Below are 13638 nucleotides of genomic sequence, written 5' to 3'. Positions count from 1 at the left end.
ATTTCATCTCTGCATTGCCCAAAACATTTAAGTAGAATTAGCACAGTTACAATTTAAGTGGAATTTCTTCCTCTAATATTAGCTTTGTTTCTTTTTTACTTATGTTTGGGGGGTGGAACACCATTCTCTTTCCTTTTTAAGGTCTGAAATTACTATCCTTTTAAAAATGTTGTACTATAGAAATTTTCAAACATATACCAAAATACAGAGAGCTGGGTGATGGGTGGTCCCATGTTCTCATAACTTAGCTTCAATAATTTATAACTCTTGATAATTATTTCATCTGTATTTCCACCCACTCTCATTTATTCTGAAGCAATCTCATATATCATAGTATTATATTTGTAACTATTTGTCATCTTTAAAATATCTTTTTTGAAAAATTTGAATCTTTGGTGAAATCATAACAATATTATGATTTCTACACTTCTTTTTCAAGATGCTCAGCTGCTAACATTTTTGCCACATTTATTTTCTCTTTATCTTTATAGTAAATAAATCTATTGTGTAAGCATGTTTCAATGAAATTTTTGCTGAGTCATGTAAGAGTAAGTCCTTTCACCCTGATATACTTCAGCATGTATCTCTTTAGAATAAGGATATTCTCTTATATAATGTATTTTAAATTATAAAATTCAAGAAATTTAACATTGAAACAATACTATTATCTCATATATAGCCCATATTCAAATTCATCCAATGTTCCCAATAATACTCTTTATAGCAAATATTTTTCAATCTAAGATCCAATCCAGGATTTCCTTTAGTTAATCACATCTTCTTACTATTCTTTTATTTATAACATTTTTTAGTTTGTCTTGTTGTCTATAGTATTGACATTTTTGAAAAGTATAAATCAATTGTCTTGTGAAATGTCTCTCAATTATCTTTACATAGATAGCCCCAACATCAACCATTTCTACCCATACTCTCCAGGCCTTTAGGATCTGTGGAAGCCGTGTAGAAAACTGGAGATGTCTACTTAGAATCTCTCTTTTATTTAAGATAAATTAACTATATTTTGACTTGTGGGGAAGCAAAGAGCAATATGATAAATAAAATAGGAGTGGACACTGTTAAGTGTAGGCTCAAATAAAGTCACTAAGTTTCAAAAGTTAACATTTTAGTTACAAGCTTTTTCAATTGCTTCTTTCTAACTTACTATTTTTAGAACTTCACTTGACAGGAGTTCCAAATAGAACATCTTAATAAGCAAGCATGTGCATCTGATGAGATTCAGTGAGCAAGTTCTTTGTTGTAATACACTATTTTGCTTTCAACTTGCCCTAAGCTCTGTCTTGACCTCTTAAGTCCATATTCCAACTGCAGTCAGTGGAACATATTTCAAAAAACAACTCTGACTAGGATGTTCCTCTGCCGAAAAAAAAAAAAAATCACCAAAGAGGTACCATTCAAGCTCCATGGATGGTGACCTGATGGATCCTAGTCACTGCTCCAGTTTCCTCCCATCTCTTTCCAAGCTTCTCAAAGAATGTGCATATTCCCAAAGTATAGAGCACTGTGCTAGAGGGGTCAGTATAGTACAGGTTCCTAAAGCTTCAACCTTACACAGTGGTAAGAAAATATGGCATGCTGTATTTTTCCAAAGATGGCTTCTGGAATATATCACATACACTCTTCTTAAATGTGAAGATTAATATTCTTCCCATCAAGATATATAATTGTTTTCTTTCTCTTGAAGGAAATTCTATGTATGTGTGTAGGGGGTGGTAATACTTGCATCAGTGTTGACCACAGTATTAAAAAATGACAACTTCATCTTTTAGAACTATTGTACCTAGAAACTTGGATAATCCCATCATGATTCTAGACCACTATTTTTTAATGTGGTATTCATACAAACCAGGAGGTCTTCAAGGCCATCCACTAGGACTCGGGAAGAAAATATTAGAACTCGGAACTTCATAAAATCAAGAATCAATAAAAGGGATGGCATCAAACTAAAAATCTTCTTCACAATAAAGGGAATAATCAAGTACAAGAACAGAGAGCCTACAGAATGGGAGAACATCTTTACCACCTGCACATCAGATAGAGCATTAAACTTCAGGATATACAAGGAATTCAAAAATACTTAACACCAAAAACAAAACAAAACAACAACAACAACAACAACAAATAACCAATGAATGAGCAAAGGAACTGAACAGGCACTTCACAGAAGAAGATATACAATCAGTCAACAAATATATGAAAAAATGTTCAACATCTCTAGCAATTAGAGAAATGCAATTAAAACCATACTGAGATTCAATATCATTCCAGTCAGAATGGCAATTATCAATAATACAAGTAACAATAAATCTTGGTGAGGATGTGGGAGAAAAGGTTCACTTTGCTGGTGAGACTGCAAATTGGTGCAACCAACAAGGAAAGCAGTATGGAGATTCCTTAGAAAACTTGGAATGGAACCACCATTTGACCCAGTTATCCCACTCCTTGGTATATGCCCAAAGGACTTAAAATCAGCAAACTATAGTGATGCAGCTACATCAGTATTTGTTGCAGCTCAATTCACAATAGCCAAGCTTTGGAACCAACCCAGGTGCCCTTCAACAGATGAATGGATAAAGAAAACATACATAAACACAATGGAATATTACTCAGCTATAAAGAAGAATTAAATTATGGAATTTGCTGGTAAATGGGTGGAACTGGAGAATATCATGCTAAGTGAATTAATCCAGTCCCCAAAACCTAAAGGTCAAATGTTCTCTTTGATATGTATGCTAACCTATAACAAGGGAGTGTAGGATGGAGAAGTATAGAAGTTCATTGGATTAGACAAAGGAGAATAAATGGAATGGAGAGGGATGGGAATAGGAAAGACAATAGAACGAATCAGACATAACTTTCCTATGCTCATATATGAATACACAACCAGTGTAACTCCACATTATGTTCAACCATAAGAACGGAATCGGGCAGAGCATTTGCCTGGCATAAGTGAGGCAGTGTGTTCAATCCTTAGCATCACATAAAAAAATAAACAAGCAAATAAAGGGATCATTCATATACAACTACAAATTTTTTTAAAAAAAAGAATAGAATCAAAATTGTAATGGGCTGCTCTTCATGTATGTATAATGTGTCAAAATACACCCTACCATCATGTATATCTAAAAACAACAAATAAAATACTAAAAAATAAATTAAAAAGAACTTGGAACTTCCTTTTTTAATCATCTTCCTCTAACTAATACATTTTAAAATATATAAAACTGCCACTTGTAACTGTTGAACATTTGAAATGTGGTTATTATGATTTGAAATGTTGATAGTTTAAAATTTACAACAAATTTCAAAGACATAGTAAAAAATACAAAATATCTTATAATTTTCATATTTATGTTATGTCAAAAAGATAATATTTTCATATATTGGCTTAATTAAAACATATTATTAAAATTAATTCCACTTGTTTTACTTTCTTAATTTGGGTGCTGGAAAATTTTTAAATTACATATTTGATTTAAACTATATTTCTACAGGACAATACTGATGAGTAACGATTCAATAGTAATGCAGTATAAACTGAAGCTTTTTTTATTTTTATTAATTGTTGATGAATATTTATTTAATTAATTAAGTTATTTATATGTGGTGCCAAGAATCCAACCCAGTGCCTCATATATGCTAGGCAAGTGCTCTACCACCCAATCACAACCCCAGCCCTGAACTGAAAAAAAAAAAAAAAAAACTGTATTGGGCTGGGGTTGTGGCTTACTGGTATGGTGCTTCCCTAGCACATGTGAGACCCTGGTTTTGATTCTCAGCGCCGCATATAAATAAATAAAATAAAAGTATATTAATAACTAAAAACATATTTAAAGAAAATTTTTTTAAAAACTGGAGGAATGAAAGTTAGATTTTTATTATGATGACAGGAGCAGGCAATTAGAAATGGTTAGAAAAATGCTTATCTTGAATGTCAGCTGGAAAATCACTGAATATAATGTAGGACACAAGGTACAAAAGGAAAAAAAGGACAGTTCTCTATCTTTTCCTCTTTCCTCTTCACAAGCCATCGAAAAATATTATTCTCCAAATCAATACTCCAAGGAGGACCCAATCTGCACTGTTCTCTATTCTAGTGTTTACTTGGTATACCCTACTGGAAATGGTGATAGCATGGGTATTTCTCACTATTAAGCTACATCGTCCAAGGGCTTCTTTCTCAGGTGGTCTAGGTCAGGACTGGCGACATATTTGTAGGTTTCAGAGCAAAATTAAAATGTGGCGTTCTTTGTTCAAAAATTATTAAACCTTTAAAATGGTGAAAACAGAGCATTATTAAGTGAAATATAAGGCCTCCTAACACTTGACCCTAGGCTAGGTCATGCATCTTCTAGGTCATGCATAGGTCACAAGGCCATGAAGATGACCCTGCCTCAGGTCATGCATCTTCTCAGAGCTTCCAAGTGTTCTTGGTTCTTTCAGACCCTAAATAATCACTATGAGGTGCTGAGAATTCCCCATCCTGATTTAGCAGGATGATTATAAGTCTTTATAATTATAGGTCCTTAAGTAAAGGCTCTGCTCTTTCATTAAACTGTTAAAACCATGTTTTCTTGAGTTTCATCTTGAGTTTCATGGTCTGGATGGAGTATTCCTAAGCCACAGAAAGGAGCGAGATTTTAGTGTCTTCAGCAAAGACACACAACTCATTCCCTTAGCATTCTCCTCAATAGTTGTTTGATTAAATTTGAATTAGATTGTTTACCATATTGAATAAGAGAAGTGGTTTGATGATAATTATTTATTCATATACAATAAGGCCCAAGTAACCTAATGAATGCTAAAGAAATGTAGAGGGCTGTTGTTCTATTTCATTAAAATATAAGGAATACTAAAAAAATTAAGTGGTATATTACTCTGTAAGATTTTCATACAATTTAAAATATCATCATAATGACTGAGAGTTGCTTAAAGATGATAAAAGGAATGTTTTAATGTTTCTTTTTAATTGAAAAAATGAATTTTATTATCATAATATAAAGAATTGATCCTAATTTACTTTGTGCAAAAAAGTTCAGAGTATTAATCTCATAAAAACAAGTATCAATCATTTCTGTTCATAAGCTACTTTACAGGAAAGTATATCTTCTAAAAGTAGAGAAAGTTTAAAACTATGCCCATTTATTGCAGAACTAGACACAGGTTAGTATACTGAAATAGGCATGGATAACAGAGGTAAAAATAGAAAAAAATAGAATGACTCAAAGATAACAATAAGAAGACACCATTTCATTGAGTTGACAGCTGCCACAAATCCTATGACCTACTTTCAGTTCAATGGTATATGGTTTATCTTTTAAATAATGTATGCCCCTTACCATGCTTGCATTTATTTTTTGTTTCATTTTGTCTTGTTTTTGAGATGAGTTCTTAATATGTTGCCCAGGCTGCTCTCAAACTCCTAGTCTCAACTGATCCTCCTGCTTCAGCCTCTGGAGTACCTGGGATTACATAGGCATGTGTCACTGCACTTGGCCATTTGTTTTCAACTTAATTGGATATCAGCTGAATACAAAATAAAATGTAAACTTTTATAAAAAGGTGGATAAGTGCCAAAGAAATACTTGAAAAATAATAAAACATAGTATTAGACAACTTTCATGAAGCTATCTTGTATTCCTGTAATAAAGTATTTTCATAGACAAAACAAAGTTTAAAATGCTATGTATATTTGATTAGGATGCCAAAAGAGCAGAGTCTATTCTTTTTATAATGGTGTGTGCTACCTGGCAATTGAATGTCAAAATTTACTTCCTTGTGATCAATATCCAGCTACCCAGACATTCAGAAAATAAGTTAGTAAAGTTCTCAAATAATTACATTATAATGTAAACATATCAGTAAATGCCCAAGTGAAGTGCCTTTGCTTTTAATTATCAACAATTTTCTAATAAAAAAGAACATACTTATTTCATCTCAAAAATATAATAAAAATTCCTACCCTGATAATTCACCAGCTAATGAGATTCAAATGAGAAAAAAATGAACATGAAATAACTTTAAAAATCTCCCAATCACTGTGCAACTACATCATATTTGTATTAACTTATACCCTTAGGACTGCTCCTTAAGAGTATCTTCTCAGGGCATTGTCCCCTCTGTATTTCAACTGTCATCATAGCATGGTTCTCCAAACTGTGGATAAGCACATTGTGAGTATGGTGTCCGTCTCAGATGTAACACAAAGCAATTCAAATTTTATGGTGCTCTTTAATTAACCTGACTATTGTTAATGTACACAGCAATATAAATAAGATTCATCCACATACATTACCTGAGTAAACGATCTCACTTAGTCACTATAGATGAACTTTTAAGCTGAGCAAGGTAAGCAAAAGAAGAATCTGTCTTAGAGACTGTAATTTCTTTGGATAAATGACTCAATTTTCACATGGTGGTAGATTCGCCTGTGATACATGGAAGACAGCAGGTGAATATGAATTAGAATGATCACTTTGTTCAAAGTAGGAAAAACAACTGTAGTGTGATTTCATAATAGTCGATTATATCAATCATATGGAATATGAGTAGTGACAAATCCAATACCAAAATAAAACAATTCTTGTTGGATATTTAGAGGAGATCAATCCATAATCTCCAGTAGCTATTTAGGTCTCATTCCAAAAGACAAAGAATCCCTGTCATATTTTAAGTATTTATTGTAAACTTTGTGGTTAGGTTTTGGGGTGATCTATTTATCCAAAGATATTCTATCACAGTAAGTTTTTAAATAAGCCAGAAAAAGAACCCAATTTAGTTATTGAACCCCAAAACTGGTGCCTACTACTTTTCAAGCTTTAGAAAGAATATGCATACCACAGACTCTAAATACTCAGTTCCTTTCTTAGTTTTAACATTATAACATAGATCATGGTCCACATATTAGTACCCAGTCCATATTATAAAATCTATAAAATCACAAAATATAAACTGAAAGAGAACATAGTGATCACTTTATTTTAAATAGAGAAAAGACTAACACTTAAAGAGTTGAAATAACTAATAAGTAAGATTATAGCAGAGAAGACCCTAAGCTTGTATCTCTGAGATCTTACTACTCACGTTCTTTTATATAAATTTAGTTTGATTACTTTTGGGAAAAAAAACTTATAGAACTGCTTAATTCTAGAATTTTGCCAAAAATCATATAGACACTTGACTAAATCCTGAATTCTTTTTTTCCAGTAGTTTTCTTAGCATTATATACTAACACGATTGTAATAACAAAGAGTTAAGTAATAAATTATTTGATATAATCAAAACCTAATCTTGACTCTTTGTTTCTTACCTGGGGTCAATTTCAATTTAGATTTCCTAATATTATTATCTCCAGAGCATAATCTGAGAAGAGGTAAAAGAAGAAAGCCCTGGTTGGATAACAATGGGGACTTACAAATGTACTAAGTTACTCTCAGTACTTGAGAGTAGGAAGATAGTAGGACTATCTTCCTTCTGCAAAACCAGTCAAATGTTGCAATTTCTCTTATGGTTTATACTAGAGCTACCTAGGATGTCAGATGAGATTGATGGTTTCACTGTGTGGTTGTTTTGAGCAGACTACAACTGTTGCACTGACAACTGTAAACACTACAGTATACCACAGGGCCTCTTGTGCTCCTAATTTTAGGTTCACATAGTATTTCTACACGTCTTTTCAACAGAAAACATTAGTCAAGTATTTTTGAACACTTTTTATGTGCCAGGCACTGTGCTGCCACTAAATATTTAGGAATAAATAAAATGAAATAGGTGCCATCTCTATGGAGTTAACCTCCTAATCCAGCATGAGAACAAACAAAGTCACAAACCGGTTGCGATAGAGTTTGAAGGAAATTTAAAATACAACATGATAGTGTCTGTGTAATTTCTATGAGATAGGTAAATTAAATAAACAGATAAAGGCAAATCTTTCTGAGAAGTTAATATTTGAAATAATTCCTAAAATAATAGGAAGTTGATGTGGCTGGCTTGTAGTGAACAAGGGAACATTTATCCAAGTAGGAGATAAATGCATAGCTGATTATATATGGACTGATAGGTCTTGGAAAGAGGCTTTAATTTTATTTTTAGCACAGTAAAAAGCCATTGAAGTTTACAGTGAGATATACTTTTTTGAAATCTCAAAATATGAAACTGGAAGGGACTATGGTGATAATTTCGTTTATTATTCTATTATAGATGTCAAGATACTAAAGTCTTGACAGTGAAAGTGACTTGTAGAAAATATAATAGCATAACAGAAACTAAATCCAGGAGAGAGAGAGAGAGAGAGAGAGAGAGAGAGAGAGAGAGAGAGAGAGAAGAAGAAGAAGAAGAAGAAGAAGAAGAAGGAAGAAGAAGAAGAAGAAGAAGAAGAAGAAGAAGAAGAAGAAGAAGAAGAAGAAGAAGAAGAAGAAGTAGTAGTAGTAGTAGTAGTAGTAGTAGTAGTAGTAAAGGGAAGAGTTTTAATCATAGGTTGAATGTGATTTGAGCCATTTCTTCTAAATGAAGAAAATGGTCAGACAAAGAAATAGCCAAAAGTCTCGGTGCAAAGAAAACCTGTAGTACCTTTTCTCTGGCACAGGCAAAATGGGATATTAGGGTTTTTTAGGGTCATTATCCTCAAAATATAAGAAATATGTTCCCAAATAATCCTACCTTCCCCCAATAATTAGCTGACTGTAATTAATATGTTTTGTGCTATCTACATACATTTTCACCCATTACCATCTCTTCTGATTTTACTTCTAAAGTTAGATAAGAGTAATAATAGATAGGACTCTGCTAGTTTTCATTAATTTAATTTTTAAGCTTATTTATTCTCAAGCTTATTTCAAAATGGCAAAATAAATGTATAACAGTGACCATTAGTATTTATTGCTTATTGCTTATTGAAGGCTACAAAACGCTGTGAAGTAAAATCATATGTTTTTTTTTTAATGATTGATTTACACAAAGAGACTAAGGTTTAACTTAGTACGCATTTGGAGAGTTTCGTTGTTTTACACAGCCATTTAAGCTTTTGGCAATCAATGTTCATTAGTTATTCCTCAAATGATATTTATAAGTATTCTAGTCTGCTCCTTACATTTTAGAAATGGGAAAATAAATTAATGGGAACTAGAATTCCTGTCATATGAGTGTAGAGTCTCCTCTATCTGAAAGTCATTGAGATAGACTTGGATTTTCTGGAATTAAAAACAACTTTTGGCCTGGGATTTGCCTTATCATCCTAGAAAAAGTATGTTTTCTACATGTCTGCATAGATATACACAACTTCAAACACATCCTCATCTTGAAAGTCATTTGGGAAATGGGCAATCTCTACTCCCATTCTCTTAACAAGGCTATGTGTTTTATTACTAGGACAGTAAAGTACCTAAAAGGGAATGTTTACTCTTTGTATATTTGATGTAAAGTGAATGTCATTAGGGTAATAAATTGGTCATACCAATTTATTTATACATATTTTACAGGCTCTGAAATTAATTCATAACTAATTAAGATGGTAACTATTGCAACTGCTTGTTTAGTAAGAAATCAAGAGTAAATTCAAGGCTGATTACAGAAGAAAATTTAATTTTTGTGACACTTTAAATATCAATTAAAGCAGCAAAGTGACTATTAAACTATTATGAAATATATATACTATAAATGTAAAATCAAGTACTTTATTTATAGATCCCAGTTATGGCAATTTTAGGAAATTGTCCCTCAGATATATCATACAATTCTAAAAAGATATGTGTACAAGGGTTTTTCACAGATCCTTTGTTTGAATATAAAATTATAAAAATATTAAATAGCCTTTGATAGAGAAATAAAAATGATGCACAGATAAATGGAATTTTGTACAGCGTTCTTAAAAATAGACTTTGAAAATGTCAAAGATACATTGTTTTAGAGTTGAAAAATAGTATCCATTATATGATAATGTGCACAGACACCAAAATTTTCATAGAAAACTATTTTTAAAATTCAACACTATGTGATACACTTTATAAGAGATTCTGTTTCTACTTATATTCCTGATATTCTTTGAGGTTTGGATACTTCTTCACATTGAAAATTAACTGCTTTTATAATGAGTAAAAGCAGTTAAAGGTTAAAATTAGTGTATATTAGATTAATTTAATTAAATGAGAGATTCTTAATTAATTAACAAATAAGATACTTAATGGTAAAATATAAGATTACACATGTTGAAGATTAAACTCTGGTGTTAATGGATAAAGTGGATAAAAATTTGATTTAATGTATAAAAATATGAATTAAAAAATTAGAAAATAAATTTGAATAAAATATAAAGGTAAAAAGATAAAGAGATAATAGGATAAAAAGATAAGAAAATTACTGGCTATATTCTACAAGTCTATTTCCTGAAAATTATGAAATTGGAAGATTCAGAAAAAAAGGATAAAAAATAAAGATCTTTTCATAATGGTGTCCATCTTTTCATGATGGTGTCCATTTCTAACATTGAAAATTCAAAAATGGGTATTTTGTCTTATCCTTTGAACTAATGATGATATGCCAAGTTTATAAAGGACAGTATATACTCTGTCTTACCACAAACCATAAATTAAAAGTTTTTTTAAAATAATTTTTAGTTGTAGATAGACAGAATACTTTTATTTATTTTTATGTAGTGCTGAGGATCAAACCCACTTCCCCACACATGCCAGGCAAGCACAGTACCACAATCCTAGCCCTAAAAGTGTTTTAAACAAGCAATAATTAATATGAACAAAAATTTTGTGATCATACTGAGCATCTCTTCTCACTTAGAAAATGTTACTTGAATCCAAATGTTAAATAAATAATGAAAGCCAGACAGATGATTTAAGAATAAAGTCATGGGAACATCTTCATAACTCTGAAAACTCAGGAAAAAATGAGATTTTTTATCTTAGGATTTTCCATTTCTAACAATAATTTTGATACCCAAGCTAAAATTTAGAGTGATGATCAAGACTAAAGTAGTCTCCCATATTAATGAAATAGATATGGAATAGCTATTTTTTTTCAGAAAAATGAAGACTTCGTTACTGTAACTATATCATGAGAAACACGTCGTTTTCATCTTGGAGTTATCATTCTAGATAACGAATGAATGGATTACAGGGTAGTTAGATGGCAAACTAGTTACCCATATCAATCTTTCAACCAAACAAGTAATATTATAAAAACTGCATTGCTGAGCTGACTCAAAAGGAAGAATTATGCAGAAGTCAAACTGAAACACAGGAGGTAGGTCAACACTATAAGTTATCCTTACCCTGTGATTTTCTGTAGGATACTAAAGACTTGCTTCTACTTTGACAGTTAAATGAATATGAAAGGCAGACAAGAGATAAAGCCCATCTGCCCAAAGCACAGGGTACAAGAAAAAAAACTTATAAATATGGGACTCAAAATTGTAAGTGTAAATAAAAAAGAAAAAAAAAACTCCAAGCAGAAAACTTGACAATTTCAACCCTGATACTTGGTAGAATAGAAAAAAGTCACCTTGAGAATTCTCATGTAAAACCATAAACTGGTTGCCCCAGGAATTTTTAGTCTAAATTCATTCTACCTGCATGGTTAAAAAGTATCTTTAAGAAAAGAATATAATTTAAAGTGGTTCAAGGTTGGAAGTGACTCCAGGCAACTGATTAATATTCTCCATAATAAACCAATATCAACCCAGGATCAAAGAATTCTTACAAAGTTTCAAAGGTAAAACTCACTATCAATCTCATTGATTCCAAAGCGCATATTTTTTTCATACTTGTTAATCTCTTGAAATTGTAATTGATGTATTTTATAATTTCAACCTTGCAGCACTTAGAATATAACTGTGATGCCTATTCATGTATAAATATCAAAAATCTAGCACCAAATTATAGAACAGTGTCAGAAGCTTGGAAGACAGTCCTAGAGACAAAAAATGAAGCATTCTTTTAACACTTCCAAATAGGATGGTTGTGCAAGGGGAAGTATTGAGTTTCTAAACATTCTCAAAGCAGAAATTAAAACACTAGAAAATCATTCTAGTAAGGGATGATTAATTTTTCATGAATTACCTTGTAGCTAAGTTGATTCCTAACTATTTTATATTATATATTAGAATGAAACAGACATTATTACTTTATGTATGTATGTGACTATATGACCAATGTGATTCTATAATATATATAATCAGAAAATGAGAAATTATATCCCATCTATGTATGATATATCAAAGTATATAAGTGCATTCTACTGTCATGTATAACTAATTAAAACAAAAAAATTTAAAAAAAATAAATAAAAATAAAAATTTGTGTGTAAGTAAATCTAAAAGAGTATTATTACAATAAAAGCATAAAATACAATTTCAGGAAAAAATACTGGGTCAAAGTTTTAATTGATATGATTTTTCTTTGAAAGTGGTACATAAGACAATAATAAATCTTATAATCAATGAGGTCTTAAACTTCCTCATGAAATATAATGGAACTGGAGATCCTAAACCACATAATAAAGAAAAAGAAATATGAAGTATATCATTCAGGGTTCACTCAGGAAACAGTCTATGCAAAATATTTCAAACAAGGAGTTTAATACAAAACAAATAACAAAAATTTGGAATAGCTGACAAGCCATATAGGGGAAAGGCAATAGCAGGAATCCTATACTACTTCTAAAGTAAACAGAATCAAGATAAGAGGTGGTGTCACCCAGCACGAAGATTTCTTTAGGAGATATGCCTAAGTGAATGACCCTAGTAAGAGCTGATTAATTCCAATGGTAATAACACAAATGAGATCCTTTGAAGGGAAGAAAAAGATATATATTCAGAGAGGCTATATAACAGGCCTCTAAGGTGCTGGTAATCCTGTAACATTTCTTAAACTGGGTGGTTTGTGAGATTCACTCAAGTTGGATGTAACAATAACTGATTCATTCTCATTGCAGTATAGAATCTCAGTTACAAAGTACCATTGTTTATACTAGTCATCCTTTTTACTATTCATATACTTTTGCAAAAAAAAACCCACTCATACTTAAAGGAGAAAAGCATATAAAATATGTGTTTCTGTCCTTTTGAAGGTACCTACCACTGAGATCATCTATCAGAGAAATGTCTTAAACATAACTATTACATAGAGAAATAAGCAAACTTTAAGCTCTTCTAGAACCCACAAAAATTAGAGTTTACTTTTAGTTTTGCTTATTTATTTATTTATTTATTTATCAGTTGTTTTCGTTGTTGTTGTTGTTGTTGTTGAGTGATTGAACTCATAGGAATAGCAAAATCTCCTTGCTAGTAATTCAAAGAAATCTAAAATAAGGCAGAATAAAATCTGCACAACTACAAGAGTGACATTCTTTCACTATTGAAACAATAAATGGCTCTGCAAGGTTAATGTTTATTAAGTTTTGAAAGTAAATCTTTTCTAATTTCTTACCTTTATGAGTAAATGATCAAATATGGGGAAGAGTACACAAAGATATTTGAAAACTATGAAAGAGTAAAAGTCAAAAGAAAACAGTACATCTCCATAGAAAAGAATGTTTTACTTATTTAAGAATATTGTTCTTGATTCAAGATGGTGGGCCAGAGGGAGGCAGAATTCTGTGTCATTCCATGGCCTG

The sequence above is a fragment of the Urocitellus parryii genome, chromosome X, assembly GCF_045843805.1.
Source record: "Urocitellus parryii isolate mUroPar1 chromosome X, mUroPar1.hap1, whole genome shotgun sequence".
Classification (NCBI taxonomy): Eukaryota; Metazoa; Chordata; class Mammalia; order Rodentia; family Sciuridae; genus Urocitellus; species Urocitellus parryii.
Note: the sequence above shows the minus strand (reverse complement) of the source record.